At 45.2% G+C, this 15,774-nt stretch overlaps 1 pseudogene; it reads left to right on the top strand.

Moving 5' to 3' along the window:
• Positions 1-3,213: 3,213 nt before the first annotated feature.
• On the top strand, positions 3,214-3,485 carry Gm7214 (annotated as a pseudogene).
• The last annotated feature ends 12,289 nt before the right edge of the window (positions 3,486-15,774 follow it).

The raw sequence follows: 15,774 nt of genomic DNA, 5'->3' as shown, positions 1-15,774 counted from the left end.
CCCATGTAGGGGCTCACAACAGTCTGTAATGCCAGTCCTAGGGGAGCTAATGCCCTCTTCTGGCCTGTCATGGCACCAGACACAAAACACCCATTAATAATAATAATAATAGTTTTAAAAATTACAATATGATGCTACAACACAGCCTCTGGGACGGCTACATTTTACATTCCAAGTGGTGGCAAGGAAGAAGAGCTCCTGGAGCTAAGTACAAAATGGAACAGCCACTTTGTCACTTACAAAGTCACATAGTCCTATGACCCAGCACTTCCACTCCTAAGAGAAATGAAAACATGCCCACATGCAAACTCATAAACACTGTGGGTAACAGCCACACCCTCACTCCCACTTCTATGAAACCTCAGGGAAAGGATACAGCCCACAACCAGTGATTCTGAGACCAGAGAGGGAGAAGGGGACAGCAGAGAGCGTTGTGTGATGAAATATTCCAACTCTTGCTTAGGATGACGATCACACAGAGGTGGATGTAAATGATTCTCCTGAGTGGTGCTCTGTAGGTGACCTATGCTTCCATCGTAACGATTCTACAAAAAAAGAAAGAAAGAATTGAAAATGGGAAGTTGAAAAAAGAATGAGATACAGTGTCTGAAGTGAAATATCCATTTATGTGAAATGAAATATCCAGTTATGTGAATCATTTGTATAAGAGGTCAGGTTTGCTCCCAAGTCCCACATAGTGGAAAGACAAAACTGACTCCTGAAAATTGCTCTCTGACCTCTCACACACATGCAGATGTGCACATGCATGCACTCATGCACACACATACACACACACACACACACACACACACACACACACACAAAATGTAATTTCTTTTTTTAAAATGCCATCCAGAGAATAGGAAAGAAGTTGAGACTAAAAACCTTGTTACTGGAATTGAAGGTACAATTTGCAGCTGAAACAGCCCCACCAGCTAGGCTTAGCCACATACTCGAATATGTCAAACAAACAAATGTGCCCAAAAGCAGAGAAAAGAGAGTTAACCAATGTGGCTAGATTGGGAAGTCCAGATGAGGAGGATCCCCCACAAGTCCATCTTCCCCATACTGACATGAGCTTTAGGATTAAGTACAAGAGTAATTGGGGCAAAGGTAACAGGTATGCATAATTAAGCAGCCCTGATCTAGTGTGGTCTGGTGGCTCTTTGTCTCAGTTCTGGTTCTAGAAGATGTCATAGAAGTCTTTTGCTTGAGAAGGAAGCAAGTGGAGGTCTCGTAATGGAGTGATATGCTGTGAAGTTCTGCTGTTTCTGGAGTCCTAGGTGACTACAGATTTGGGACAATGATGGGAGACCTTTGGAGTCCTTTTGTGGGGGAGTCTAGAAAGGGAAGTTGTGAAGGATGACAGTGCAATGCCCTGGTTATTCTTATTGCTGTGCCTTAATCGTTGTGAGTAACATGCCTGTGTGCAGAGGTAAGCAGGTGACCTACCATAAGGGAGATGTGCCGAATGCAGGCAGAGATGCCAGGTTGTCCCGCCTGAGTTATGTTGTGGGCCCAGGAGAGAAGCCAATGCTTTCAGCAAAGGCAGCTTCTGGGTACCAGTCGCAGCTGGGCGGCCTGATCTGGTTACAGCTGGATGGCCTGATGACATCACTTCTTCTCTGGGGAGCACCTGCTACCTCGATGACAACCTGGCAACCTGGAGGATGGATTGCCTCCCTCCCCAAGTCTTCATGGGGAGACAGATCGGAAATGAAAAGATCATAGCTTAGACTAAAAGGCCGAACGTGTTTGCTCAACAAACCATCTTCACATTCAAACCTGCTAATTACCAGGCAGCCTGCAACTGTTCTCAATTAACTTATACTACACACTCATTTTGTATAAGCATCTTCCTCCCCTCCCCTCCCCTCCCCTCCCCTCCTCTCCCCTCCCCTCCCCTCCCCTCCCCTGCCCTCCCAGTGTTTTTCCCCTTGGGACTCAAAAATTTGAGTAGCAATACTCCTTCAAAATTTCTCTGCCAAAGGTCACAGTGACCTACTTTCTAATTGCCAATTCTAAAGCACTCTCTCATCTTCAATTTACCCAGATCTTGGCTACACTCAGAATTCTGTCCTTCCAGGCTCCTAGACTTGTAATGTTTTTCGTGTCTGAGTGGCCTGTTTATCAATGTCTCCTTCCATCTCTCAGATGACTCCAGCCCAGCCCCCTCTTTTTATCATTGTCCCTTCTGGAGCTCAGCAAGTGTTTTCTGTAAGAAAGCAGATTGTAATATTTTAGGTTTTATAGAACATGGGGTCCCCTCCATAAATACTGTGTGTGTGTGTGTGTGTGTGTGTGTGTGTGTGTGTGTGAGTGTGTGTGTTACTTTTAGGGTTTCTCTTGTTTTTAGGTTTTTTTTTTTTTTTTTGAGACAGGGTCTCTCTATTATATAGCTCTGGTTGTCCTGGAACTTGCTATGTAGACCAGGCTGGCCTTGAACTCACAGAGATCCACCTGCCTCTGCCTCCTGAGTGCTAGAATTAAAGATTTGCCAATAATAGTGTGAACTGGCTTGTTTCATTTAGTATTACAAAGCTCTATTGTTTGTTGTTGGGTTTTGTTTTTTATGAGACTGACTGGCCTAGAAGTTGTTATGTAGGTGAGGCTGTTTTCAAACTTCTGATCCTCCAGTTTCTACCTCCTAAGTGTTAGAAATACAGGTGCGCACAGTATGCCTGGTTTATGTAATGCTGGGATAGAATCCAGGGTTGTGCACATAGACAAGTCCTGTACTAACTGAGCTATGCCCCCAGCTACCATGTGCTAGTTAGAATAGGTTTGGCCACCAAAAAACATGGCACTGTTAGGAGATGTGGCCTTGTTGGAGGAAGTATGTCACTGTGGAGGTGGGCTTTGAGGTTTCATATATAAACTCAATCTATACGCAGTGCAGAAGAGAGTGTCCTCCTGACTGCCTATGGATCAAGATGTAGAACTCTCAGCTCCTCCAGATCCATGTCTGCCTGCACACTGCCATGCTTCCTGCCATGATGACAGAACCATGAACTGAACCTGTAAGCCAGCCCCAGTTAAACATTTTCATTTATGAAAGTTGCCTCGGTCATGGTGTCTCTTCACAGCAATGAAACCCTAACTAAAGACATACGTGAAAAAACAAACAGGAGCAGTGTGAAGAAGCAGTGAGGATGGACCAAACTCACATGCCGCTGTGTACCCGTGTTCAGCGCCGATGTCCCTGCTGCCACCATGCCCAAAAGAAAGGCTGAAGGGGATGCTAAAGGAGACAAATCCAAGGTGAAGGATGAGCCACAGAGAAGAACTGCAAGGCTTTCTGCTAAACCTGCTCCTCTAAAGCCAGAGCCCAAGCCTAAAAAGACCCCTTCGAAGAAGGGAGAGAAGGTACCCAAGGGGAGGATAGGGAAGCCGACACTGGCAAGGATGTGAATAATCCTGCAGATAATGGAGATGCCAAAACAGACCAGGCACAGAAAGCTGAAGGTGCTGGAGTTGCCAAGTGACACGTGTGCATTTTTGATAACTGTGTACCTCTGGTGACTGTACAGTTTGAAATACTATTTTTTTATCAAGTTTTATAATAGTGCAGAATTTTGTTTTACTTTTTTTTTTTAAGCTATATTGTTAGCACACAGAACACTTCATTACTGGGTGGGGGAAGGATCATGTGTCAGTAACAAAATATCTCCCAAGCTGGATTTAGGATAGAAAACCTCTTTCCCTGATAATTTTGGAAGGCTCCTGTTGGCTTCCAGGAGAGATATCCTAGTTTTGACATAGGTGTCCACTAAGGCACAACAATGCCTTGTGGTCTTGGAAAACTCTACATTCATTTTTATATCCTCTTCCCTCTGTACTATTAACAAAGACTTAATTCCCTTAAAAATCAGAGACCTGTTGGAACCTGGCCCCCAACATTGGTTTTCCAGTCTATTGGGCGATGTGCACTTTGCAGTGACTTCATTGAGTGTTCTCAGAAGAGCGCTGGTTCCTTTTATAAAAGACTGTGGATCTTCAGATTGATAATTCTGCCATATTCATTTCCTGAACAAGGTCGGCTTGTGAAAAGTTGTTAAACAACATCCTTAATGTGAGATGTCAACCCTCACTCTAAGCTACTTCCCCCTTTTCAAAGCACTGAATGAAGACTTCACGGGGTTTTATAATGGCTTTCTGATTTTGGTAGTCTATACAAGAAGGGAATTTGGAAGTTCTTGTATATTGTTGATTGTCTGCCCATGTCCTGCCTGAAATACCATGATTGTTTATAAAAGTATCTTTAATAAAGCTGGTTACAGTTAGGAAAAAAACCAAACAAACAAACAAAAAAGACCTACATTCCTGCAATCCTGTCATTTGGGAGGCTGGGGCAGGAGGATCACAAACCTGAAGTCAACTTGAGCTACATAACAAGAATCTCTTTCAAAGAAGTTTTTTGTTTGTTTGTTTGTTTGTTTGTTTAAGGAATGTAGTTCATTGACTGAGTATGTTCATGAGGCCCTGGGTTAAATCCCCAATACCAATAAATAAACAAACAAACAAACAAACATGAATAAGAAGGAGGAGGAAGAAGAGGGGTAGGAGTAAGAAGGGAAGGAAGAGAAGGTATCATCCAAGAACTTAGGATAAGCAAACAGTGACTTTCTTCATGAACCATAACAGTAGGTGTGGTGAATGGAGGCAGGGATGTGGGCATGGGTCAGTACCTTGCATGCTAGTTAGGTCATGCCAGCAGTGACCTGAGGCAGGGACCAACCAGAAGTTTCCTCAGGTCTCTGAGCTCGGCTCTTCCCTGAGATGTCTTCCAGATTCTAAGGGCTGGAGAGCTTTAGCAAGCAGAGGGCCAAAAGGCAGAAGGATGGCTTTGTTGTTTCATTTTGACATTTAAAGATCACGATGAAGACTCCTGGCCTTTAGATTAAGCCCGTATTTGGGTTACAAGATGCTTCATGATCTGTCCCAGCCTTCAAAGCAGCTTCACTTCACCTCTTACCTCACCCTTCCCGCCTCTCCCCTCCCACGCCCTTCCCCTCATTGCCTTTCTTTAATATAAGGTCTTCCCATGTAGCCAAGGCTGGTCTTGAGTTCACTCTATAACCCAGGCTGGCCTCAAACTCGTAACCTCTTGAGTACAGGGGTTATGGGTCTAATCCACCATGTTCAGCTTACTTCTCTTTCTGTTTCCAGAAAAGTCCCTATCTCTTCTTCCCTGTGAGGCCTTTGTATGGTGCTCTGGCCTTCCTTACAACCCTTCTTCAGTTACTACTATAGGTCAAACTGTGTCCCTAAGTGTAAAAAAAATCCTACCGAGCTGAGCATAGTGGTGGATCTGTAATCTCAGGAGGTTGAGGCAGGAGGACTAAGAATTCAAAGCCAGCCTTGGCTACCTATCCACGACTCTGTCTCTAACACAAACGAAAGTCATCCTTGGAAGTTCTAACCCCTAGAGCCTGAGAATGTAGGCAGGTTTGGACATAGAGCCATCCCAGAGCTAGATAAGTCAGGGTGAGGTCACAGGAGAGTAGGGTGGCCTCTAGAATGACTTCTGTTAGAGCGAAAGGAGCTGACCTGGACACACTAAGCCACAGCCTAGGTAGGACTCTAGGGGGAAGACTGGAGTTGTGTTGCCACATGGGTTGCTAAGGCTGGATGAGCCTCATCAGAGGGTTGCTAAGGCTGGCTGGGCATCACCAGAGCTGGGGATCCTGGAAGGTGTTGAGACTCATGCCAAGAGAAGGAACGGGCGGTGCTCACACGTGCACCTAAACTTTGACCTGCAGCCTCCAGATCTGCAGCATTTGAGCAGATTGACTGTTTAAGCCATGGAGTCATGGAACCTCTCTAAGGCAGCCTTGGTAAACCAGCTGAGCTCTCTCTCTCTCTCTCTCTCTCTCTCTCTCTCTCTCTCTCTCTCTCTCTCTCTCTCTGTTGTTGTATTGTCTTTCTCTGTGTTGGTTGTTTTTCTTACTGTTAAAACTAGACCCCTAGCAAGGAGCAGCTTAAGGAGAGAGAGCTTTATCTGAGCTCAAGGTTAAGAGGATCCAGTCCTTCATATGCCATGAGGAAGGCATAGCGACTCCATGACAGTGGTGTCATGAGGTTTACCTCTCAGCAGGCCAGGAAGCAGAGACAGGATAGGAAGTAGGGCCAGACTACAGGCCTCGACTGTACCCCACCTCAGAGATTCACTTCCTTCAGCAAGGGCCTGCTCCTCAAAGGATTCACAGCCTCCCAAAAGAGTGACACCAACTAGAGGCCAAGTGTTCAAACACATGAGCCCGTGACAGACACTTTCCCTCTAAACATTAACTTTCCACTCACAACTCCCCTCAGGCAGCTGTTGTGCCCCCCCCCCCCATCCTGATGCCTCATTGGTCCAAGAGCTCACACAGTGATAAGCAAAGGTTTTCTAAGACTGTAAGTGGGCCAACCTCACACCCCATTAAACGTACCAAGAGATGTGCACATTTCCTCTTAAGCATTGCTTAATGGTGGAAGTCATTCTGAAAGGGCTTCATGATGTTGTTTGGAAATGACCAATGAGTCTCCATCCACACTTACTCAATCTGTAGTAATTGTGTATACCTAGGGGCTATGGGGGAAAAGTTCGCATGTCACAAATGACACTTGAACCTGTGTATGGTTGACAGTACATTCTATTCTGCTGACACTTATTTGATTTTGTTATACTTTTTAATTGGACCTGACTCTGTATGGAGTAAAAAAAATTGGGGGTCTTAAGTTCCTTCATATGGTACCTAGAGAATCATTTCACACACACACACACACACACACACACACACACACACACACACACACACATATATGCATATATACATGTACATACATATGTACACATGCATACATACACACATGCACATATATACATGAACACATATACATACATACCCATACATGCACACAGAGCACTCTGAGATTTTTCTGGTTTGGTTTTGTTCTAATTTTCTGTGCTGGGAGTTTCCTTGTTCTAGTTGATTGTCAGCCGCTGTAATAAAATACCATGGCCAAAAGCAACCTGGGGAGGAAAGGGCTTCTTTCCTCTTAAAGCTTACAGTTTGTCATGGAGGAAAGTCAGGCACTCAAGCAGGAACCTGGAGGCAGACACTGAATCAGAGGCTGTTGGGGGCAGGGTGGTGTGGTGGTGGTATGGTGTTTAATGCTGCATTCTGGTTTGCTCAGCCTGCTTTTTTATAGAATCCAGGACCAGCTGCCCAGGGGTGGGATCCTCAATAGTGGGCTGGACCCGCCCATGGCAATCATTATTCAAGAAACTACCCCATAGGCATGCTCACAGAATGCTTGCAGGCCAGTCTGATGGAGGCATGCTCATAGAATGCTTGTAGGCCAGTCTGATGGAGGCGTTCTCAAGTGACCCTAGCTTGTGTTGAGTTGACAAAAGTGAGCCAGCACAGACTATGCTAGAAAAGTATGATACTTTGGGTATACCTGTAGCCTTTATCTGTGTTATGAGACCTATCACCTTCCACTTAAACACCTCTTTTCTTTTTCTTTTTGCAGTACTTATGATCACAATATGTGAGAGAAGAAAGAAAGATCTATTGATTGGCTCACAGGTTCGGAGAGTTCTGTCCATGGTCTTGCGCTCCTGATACTGGGCCGTGGCCACAGTAATGTGTGCAGGAGTCTGTTCAGCTCCTGGTGACAGAAAGCTGAGAGGGGGGTGGGGGGAGTGGGAGGGAGAAGCCAAGACACTGAGGCCACCTCACCACTAGGACACACCCCCTAGTGACTGACTTCCCTCAGTAACCCACTACTTCAACCTTGGCCCTATTGTCCAAAGCTTATTTTAATCATTGTATTTTTAAATTTTTTAAATGACAAAATTCCTTTTAGTGTGTATGCACGCGTGGTGAGTGGACAGGATATGTGTGTGGTGGGTGTCGGGGTGGGTAGATACATCTTTGTAGGAAGTTAGAGGACCCCTTACAGGTAGTTCTCTCCTTCCATCCTGTGAAACTGGAGGTTCAACCTCAGGTTACCAGGCTTGGCAACAAGCCCCTCCACCAGAGGTGCTCTCTCCCAGGCCCACACAGCCCAAATCTCAATCTATCCCCCCAAAAATAGCATCAGCATCAGGGAGCCAAGCAATCAACACCTGAGCCGATGGGGAAAAGTTGACACTCAAACCATGACTCCGCCTTTTCTGTATTTCTCTGACAATCTCGGATGGTTCTTGAGGGTCCGTCATGATTTTTCTCCTTTGTCTCCACCCAACGTGATGTGTGTCAGTACACTCCTTCCTCAAAACAAACAAACGAACAACAACAACAATCCAGGCAACTGTGTGCGAATGCTACCTGAAAGAAAAAATGACCAAGTAAGGCAGCAACTAACGTTTAGACCTTAAAAATTGCAACGCAGAGCTAAACAGGAGGCAAAGAAAAATCCAGGATGCATGTTTTTAATGTGCCTGAAGACATTTATGTTTCAGCAAGAACCGCATAGCAAAACCATATTATGAGAAATGAATCGCCTAATTTTGCTCCTCCCAAGAGACAGGCGCCGATGCTAATTATTACCAAATGACCAGTGTGACTGGGTTTCCATCTCTTTTGGTCTTTCTCCTAAGCCTGGCTCAGGGAGGCGAGTCTCAGAATAGGCCAAGTGAAGGATTCTGAATAAAACACTGCGAATTAAGTCCACGAAGGTGATAGCCATGGCGACAGGGTGAGCGTCCTCCAGAAGGAAGCGGTTGCCCAGGGAAGGGGGGAGGGGGGAGTGGCGGAGTGTGGTTTGAAACAATGGTAATCCGATGAAGAGGCAGCGGCCAGCAGCGGCAGATCCGATCGAACAGTGGCAGCAAGGAGGCCTGAGTTTTGTGAGCCTTGCCTCTCCCTGCCCTCACCACAGCTGGGTCTTGTCATCCGCAGTCCCCCCCTTCCCCATAACACTAAAGAAGTCTCTCTAGGTGAAGCCTCGCAGCTGGTGATACCAGAGCAGACTCGCCTGCCTCGCCTCGCTAACCCGGCTCTCTGGGGAGTCACATTCCTGTGTCTAGCATTAGGCTAGATTACCTCTTGTCTTTGTATCGGTTCCCTTTGTAGCTTTCCAAAAGGAAGACTGTGATTATAATTATTATTTACCAAATCAGTTCGCTCCCGGGTGGTGGAAGAAAGGACGTTTCTCCTACCACCCTCTTAAATCCATTTGCCTTGTTTATATGAGGACAATCTTGCTATGGAGACCAGGCTGCTCTTGAATTTGCAGTCTTCCTGCTTTAGCCTTCTACGTGCTGGGACTACAGGTAAACCTCACCATGCTAGGCTCAAATTCGTTTATCTTGGCATATATTGTAATATTTATGCGGGGGCAGTACTCCCTTGAGTCAAGACCTTATCCATTAAAGTTATTAAACACGTCAACGGTGCTTCTCCTGTGCCGGGCGTGGTCTCTCTCCTGACCTGTGTACAACTCATTTAATTAGGGCAGAAACTCTGCATGCAGAAGAGGAGTCAAGAGACACATGGTTGGGAATGGTGTCCTCAACTGCACAGAGTTCTCTTGTTTGTGTGTGTGTGTGTGTGTGTGTGTGTGTGTGTGTGTGTGTGTGAGAGAGAGAGAGAGAGAGAGAGAGAGAGAGGGAGAGAGAGAGAGAGAGAGAGAGAGAGTGTGTGTGTGTGTGTGTGTGTGAGAGAGAGAGAGAGAGAGAGAGAGGGAGAGAGAGAGAGAGAGAGAGGGAGAGAGAGGTATGTTTGTGGGTGTGGCACACCATATGCCACAATACACAAAGTTTGGAGGTCAGAGCTGATCCTCAAGTGCTAGAGGCTAGATGGCCTATGAACTTCCGGATAGGAGCCCAAAGATTACAGATAAATTCACTACTCTACTGTATATAGCTTTTAAATTTTGCCTGTGGGAATTCAAACTCACACCATCAAACTTCTACAGCAAGAATGTTGCCCACTGAGCCATCTCCCCAGTCCTAGATTAATAAAATTTCAGCCATAAGTGTTGATCCTGCCTATAACTGCCTAACATACCCATTATACAGATGGAGGGATTGAGGCAAGAAAGGAGTCAGAGAAACTCTCTTTGCTAAGGGTTTGATCAATATTTTAATAACTATATAGTAAGAGTCAAAGTTTGATTTTTCAAAAATGAAACCTAATTAATTCAGCTTAGTTGCAAGGGTAGGTGTTTCAAGAGGGGGCTAGACTTTATATCACCTTTAAAAGTGTATGAATTATCAAATTATTTCTAGGAAAATTCATTCTAGCACATTAAACTAGATTCCAATTAGTTAAGTACTTCCAGATTGACTCTGAAGAGGCACTGTCATGTTCTTAATAAATGTTGATGTCTCACTTAGAATCGGGAACAATCGTGTATTAAAATCCTTAAAAGTGAAAAGGGAGCTGGCTTTGTTTAGGTTGTCAAGTACGCTCCTTTACAAGTCGTCTTAGTCGGAGTTCTAGTGCTGTGAAGAGACGCTATAACCGCAGACAACCCCAGCAGCTTTTAATTAGGGTTTACAGTTCAGAGATTTAGTCCATTGTCATCACGCTGGGAAGCATGGCGGCACACATAGTGCTGGACAGGAAGCTGAGAGGTTTACATCGGATTGGCAGGCAGCGGGAAGAGAGAGAGAGGACACTGAGCCTAGCTTGGGCTTCTGAAATCCCAAAGCCCAACCCCAGTGACACATTTCCTCCAACAAAGCCACACCCACCTCAACAAGGCCACACCCAATACCACTCCCTAAGCATTCAAATACTTCAATCTATGGGAGCCATTCTTGTTTTTGTGGGTTTTTCCCCCCCAAGACAGGGTTTCTCTGTGTAGCCCTGGCTATCCTGGAACTCACTCTGTAGACCAAGCTGGCCTCAAATTCAGAAATTCACCTGCCTCTGCCTCCCAAGTGCTAGGATCAAAGGCGTGTGCCACCACGCCCGCGCCGGCTATGGGAGCCATTCTTAATGATCACCACAACAGGCCTATTGGGCTAGTTTGGCAATTTGTTTGCTAAATGGTTTCTTCTTAAATTAATCAAAGATGTTATCACATTACAAATGATTGTAAAACAATTTAGAGTCGAGTTCAACTCACCAAGATTTTATTGTCCTATAAAAGGCAAAATCAGGAAAATTTTCCAAAGGAGTTGCCAGAGGAAAATCATGGCAAGATTTTGACAGAATTCAAATTCAGGATAAGACAGGGTATAAACCTAATTTTGGTCTAGCATGCCCAAGGCTCTAGGGTCAACTCCCAAACATGACAAAAATAAATAAATAGGTTAATAGACAAATCTGGCCCATGGCTAATTTAAGACAGATTTTCCTTGGGTCTAACTTCTATAATTAACTGTTAAAAAAAAAATCTAGAGACTTCCAAGTTAACTTTTCTATGTATAAACGGGTGCATTATTATCATGCAGTTGACATTTGTAGTAGTAGTGTAGGTTTTGACCTTCTTAGTCGTTTGCTGTACACATGACTCACCTGGGAAGCTAAAGATCCTTATTCTGAAGGTCTAGGTTGAAGTGGGACGGACCTGGAGATCTAAAATGCACCGGGGCATGGAGGTGGGATTTCCAAGCCGGGGCACTGGAGCCAGGATGGAAATTCCAGCTACATACTTGCTAGATCTGGGTTTTGGGACAAGGCACGGAGTCCCTGTGTGCCTTTGGCTTCCTAGCCTGCAAACTGGAGAGGTAGAAAGGTGTGTATCAACGGGGGAGTCTGGAGCAAATGCTTTAAAAAGCATTAACCAGTTCAAACAGGGGGAAGAGCATCCCCTTTTGTTCCCTGAGCACCTGAAGTTACAGAAGTGGTCGCCCCTCCCCACATTTTGCAGATGCAGACACTGAAGATCAGACAAACACAGTGACATGTCTGTTGTTATTTAAGGAGCAAAAGGTGAGCTACGGTAAGGCTGACCTAGGCCTTCTGCATGTACATTACAGTTGTGTAGCTTGGTCCCATGGGACTCCTAACAGTGGGAGCAGGGGCTGTCTCTGATTCTGTTGCCTGCCTTTGGGACCCTTTGCTCCTACTGAGTTGCCTTGTTCAGGCTTATTAGGAGAGGAGGTGCCTAGTCTTACTGCAACTTGCTATCCTGTGGTTGGTTGATACCTCTAGGAGGCCCGCCCTTTTCTGAGAGAAGTGGAGGAGGAGGGGATTGAGGGGGAGGGGGAAAGAGGAGGGGTTGAGGAGAGGAACTGAGAGAAGAGGAGGGAGGGGAGTCTAAAAATTAAGTAAGTAAGTAAGTAGTAACTAATTAACTGATTAAAAAGTGAGCTACTGAAAGGTTCATGCCCCTTCCGTCCCATTGTACTCTGACAGGAAAAGGCAATTCCTTTCTAGCACTCTTCAGCAACATCAGTGCGAGAACTTAAGGGCATGAAGAACTTAAAGGCAAGCTGAAGATACAAATGAACGTCCAGAACAAAAGAGTATTCACTACACTGTGTCTATGGGCTGAGGAGAGGGCTCAGTGTGTGAAGGTGCTTGCTGCCAAGCCTGACAACTGGAGTTCAATCCCTGGAACCTGCGTCATTGAAGGAGAGAGCCAACTTCCACAAGTTGTGTACTCTGACCTTCATACAGGCAACTGTACCACATGCGTGCCCACAGGCACACAGAGACACACTTGGCAGTAAGTAAATAAATAGACATGGAAAAAAAAATCCTTAAAACATCATACCTCCCTTGAGAACAAGCTTCGGAGGTTTTTACTCAATTTGCAGATAATGAACCTCTCAGCCTGGATGTGTATTTGATTGATGCTGTCTGTTGTAGTCTGCTCTCTTTTCCTGCAGAGCTGGGGATTGAACCCAGGACCTCACACACGCTTGCATGTGAACAAGTTCACCACTAGCAAGCTGCAATCCCAGCCCTCCTGCCTCCTTTATATTGGGGACCCACCCTCATCCCGGGATGAATATCGTGGGTGCTAGCGAGCAAACAATAGACCAGGAGAAATGCCAGGACTGTTCTTCCTAGAGGCTAGCCCCGTGTCTGTGCCCAGCCCAGAGTACCTCCCTCTAGTACTTCATGGAAACTAGAGAACTCCAGAGCAATCTCAACAAAGCCCCTAACACAGAGAACAAAGTGAATATAGAGGTTCGATATTCCCTGGGAAACTAACCTGAAACAAGCACGTACACACAAGTGTCCAATTATTTATAGAACGAGACTCAAATGATCTATTAAAAAACAACAACAAAAACAACCTTTATATATGATGGGGTAAACATCCTCTAAAAATGGCTATGATGACAAGATCTAAAAAAAAAAAAAAAAATCCCCTTTCCATCTCCTCCCTATGACGTCTCTTTTGTCTCCTCTTGTTTTTGCCAGAAAGAAAGAGCGCTGTGTACGTTTCTCATCACCCTGCCGCACGTGCTTGAGTTCAGGATCATGTTCACAGCTCACATGTTGTTCTGGCAGCTTGCGTGCATTCCTCCCTGCTTCCATCCCTTAAAGGAGCCAGACGCAGCAGAGTGGAACCGCAACTGTCACGCTGGCAGCAGGTGACGGATGTAACGTGGGTGGTGGCTGTGTGATGTATGCTGTGGAGCTGTTTGGAGGATGTCCGATCGGGGTGATTAGGGAAGACTAGAATATAGCTTTCGGCCCAAAGCCACGATCTTATTTGTAATTGTGAACACCAAGGAGAGGGGAAAGGTACTAGGTATAGGATTCTAAGAAAACACACTGGGTGGGGGGCAGGGCAGGGCAGAGTTGGGGGCACAGAGGGGGCGCAGAGTGATTTCTTAGTGGTTAGCAGCACTGGCCGTTCTTCCAGAGGACCTCGGTTCAATCCCCAGCACCTACATGGCAGCTCACACCTGTCTGTAACTCCAGTTCCAGGGAATCTGATGTCCTCCCACAAATGCATATAAAATAAAATTAAATATGTAAACATTTAATACAATGATCACAAAGATCAAGATTTTCCACACTGGATACTTTTTAGTGATTTGGGGCAAGGTATTTAATGCATCTTCTACCCTAGTTAATATCTAACCTCTTGGGTATGGTGGCACATACCTGTAATCCCAGCACTTTGGTGATAAGAGGATCAGGAGTTCAAAGCTAGCCTCAACTACATAGCAAGGCTACATGAGGCTAATAACAGCAAGGACAGCTCTATATAGTTACTTAGAGATTTTGGTATTAGATACACATCTGACTTGTTATTATAAATAACTCTCACATTCAAAGCACGTATAGCTTCATACACGGAATAGCTCAAAGATCTGCAAGGGGCAGCATTCTTAAACATCACTGTGTTACAACAGCGTTTACGATAGGAAACAGATTCTCATCACCTATTGCAGCAAGTGCCTTGACTTTATTAAACTCAGTTCTGTAGCAGAAGACCATCTAAACCTCTGATGCTTCTCCTTCAGCTTTATTTCCTTTCAAATATTTTTTGTTTTAATTTTAAGTTACGTGAATGTGTGTGCATGTGCATAAGCGTATGTGCACCTATGAGTGCACATGCCTGTGGGGTCCAGCAGGTGGCGTCAGATCCCCTGGAGCTGGACTTATTGGTAGTGTGAACAGCCTGGTAGTGTGGGTGTTCCACAAGAGTGATACATGTTCTTAAGCACTGCACCATCTCTCCAGCTTCTGCCTAGTTGTTTTTGTTCTTTGAGATATGGTCTGCTGTGACTCAGGGTGGGCTTGAGCTTGCTCTGAAGCATAAGATGGCCTTGAACTCCCAATCCTCTCGGCTCCACTTCTGAAGCACTGGGATTGCAGATATGCAACGTCATACTTGGTATCTTTCTGTAGTCTGTAAAGTAACTACGCATCCATGTTCAGTGGAAGTCTCCAATTTAGTGTTAATATGATGTGCAGGAGACAGAAAAACAGGGGTCTAATTGAAGCTATCCTGTGTTTGCATGTGTTCCATCATGATGGGTGTCATGTATTGCACATGTGTCCATGATCAGTTGTTCTTGAGAGATCATGGTTGATATTTGCATCAGTTTGACTTTAATTGCAGTTATTGAACATTTCCATGGTATGTTTACCCTCAACACAGCAAGCTTAACAAAACAAAACATGAACTGGCTAGTGGCCACCTTTCTGGAATTATTCCTACACTCTATTCTGGTGTCTGTCACTCAACATGGGTTGGAAAGTCACTGGGAAATACGTCTTCAAGGAACTTCTACTTACCCTGGGGAGAAAGAAAATTGTATACACAAGAAAGTTTCCGATCAATGTGAAGCCATATGGAATCAAGCACTAGAAGGCGGGTACAAAGGTGTTTGACTTGTAAAGGGGAGCCTAGAGCTGGCCGGGAACAGGTAAGAGACTTCCACAGAAGAAAAAGGAATCTCAGAAGCTGAAGTGCCGCTCTGAAATAATTTAATGCAAACAAAACAAAACAAAACAAAACAAAACAGGGAAGCTGGGCATTTGACACTACATATGTAAAAACCTGAACAAGGTATGAAGAAGGAGGGCAGGGACTGGGGATCCATCCCACCCTGCTTCCTGGCTGCTTCATCCTCCAGCTAGTGAGCTGTAAATTCACCAGCTAGTGAGCTGTAAAGCCACTCACACTTCACACCATCTGCTGAGGGAGGGAATGCTTGATCCAGGCTATCATCTTTGGGGGAGGGGAGGGGAACTGTGGCACTTACTAAAGAGAAACGAAAGCATTGAAAAGAAGATCTTGTTACTTGTTTCCCCTGTCCCTTCCCTTTCTCTCTGGATGACTCAGCTGGAATGGATTAGACAGGGGGGGGGGGGGTAGGGGTGGTGGTGGTGGGGGGTGTAAACGTCTTCCATG

The sequence above is a fragment of the Mus musculus genome, chromosome 13 (assembly GCF_000001635.26).
Source record: "Mus musculus strain C57BL/6J chromosome 13, GRCm38.p6 C57BL/6J".
In the NCBI taxonomy this organism is placed as follows: Eukaryota; Metazoa; Chordata; class Mammalia; order Rodentia; family Muridae; genus Mus; species Mus musculus.
Note: the sequence above shows the minus strand (reverse complement) of the source record. Positions and strands in the feature narration are given on the sequence as shown.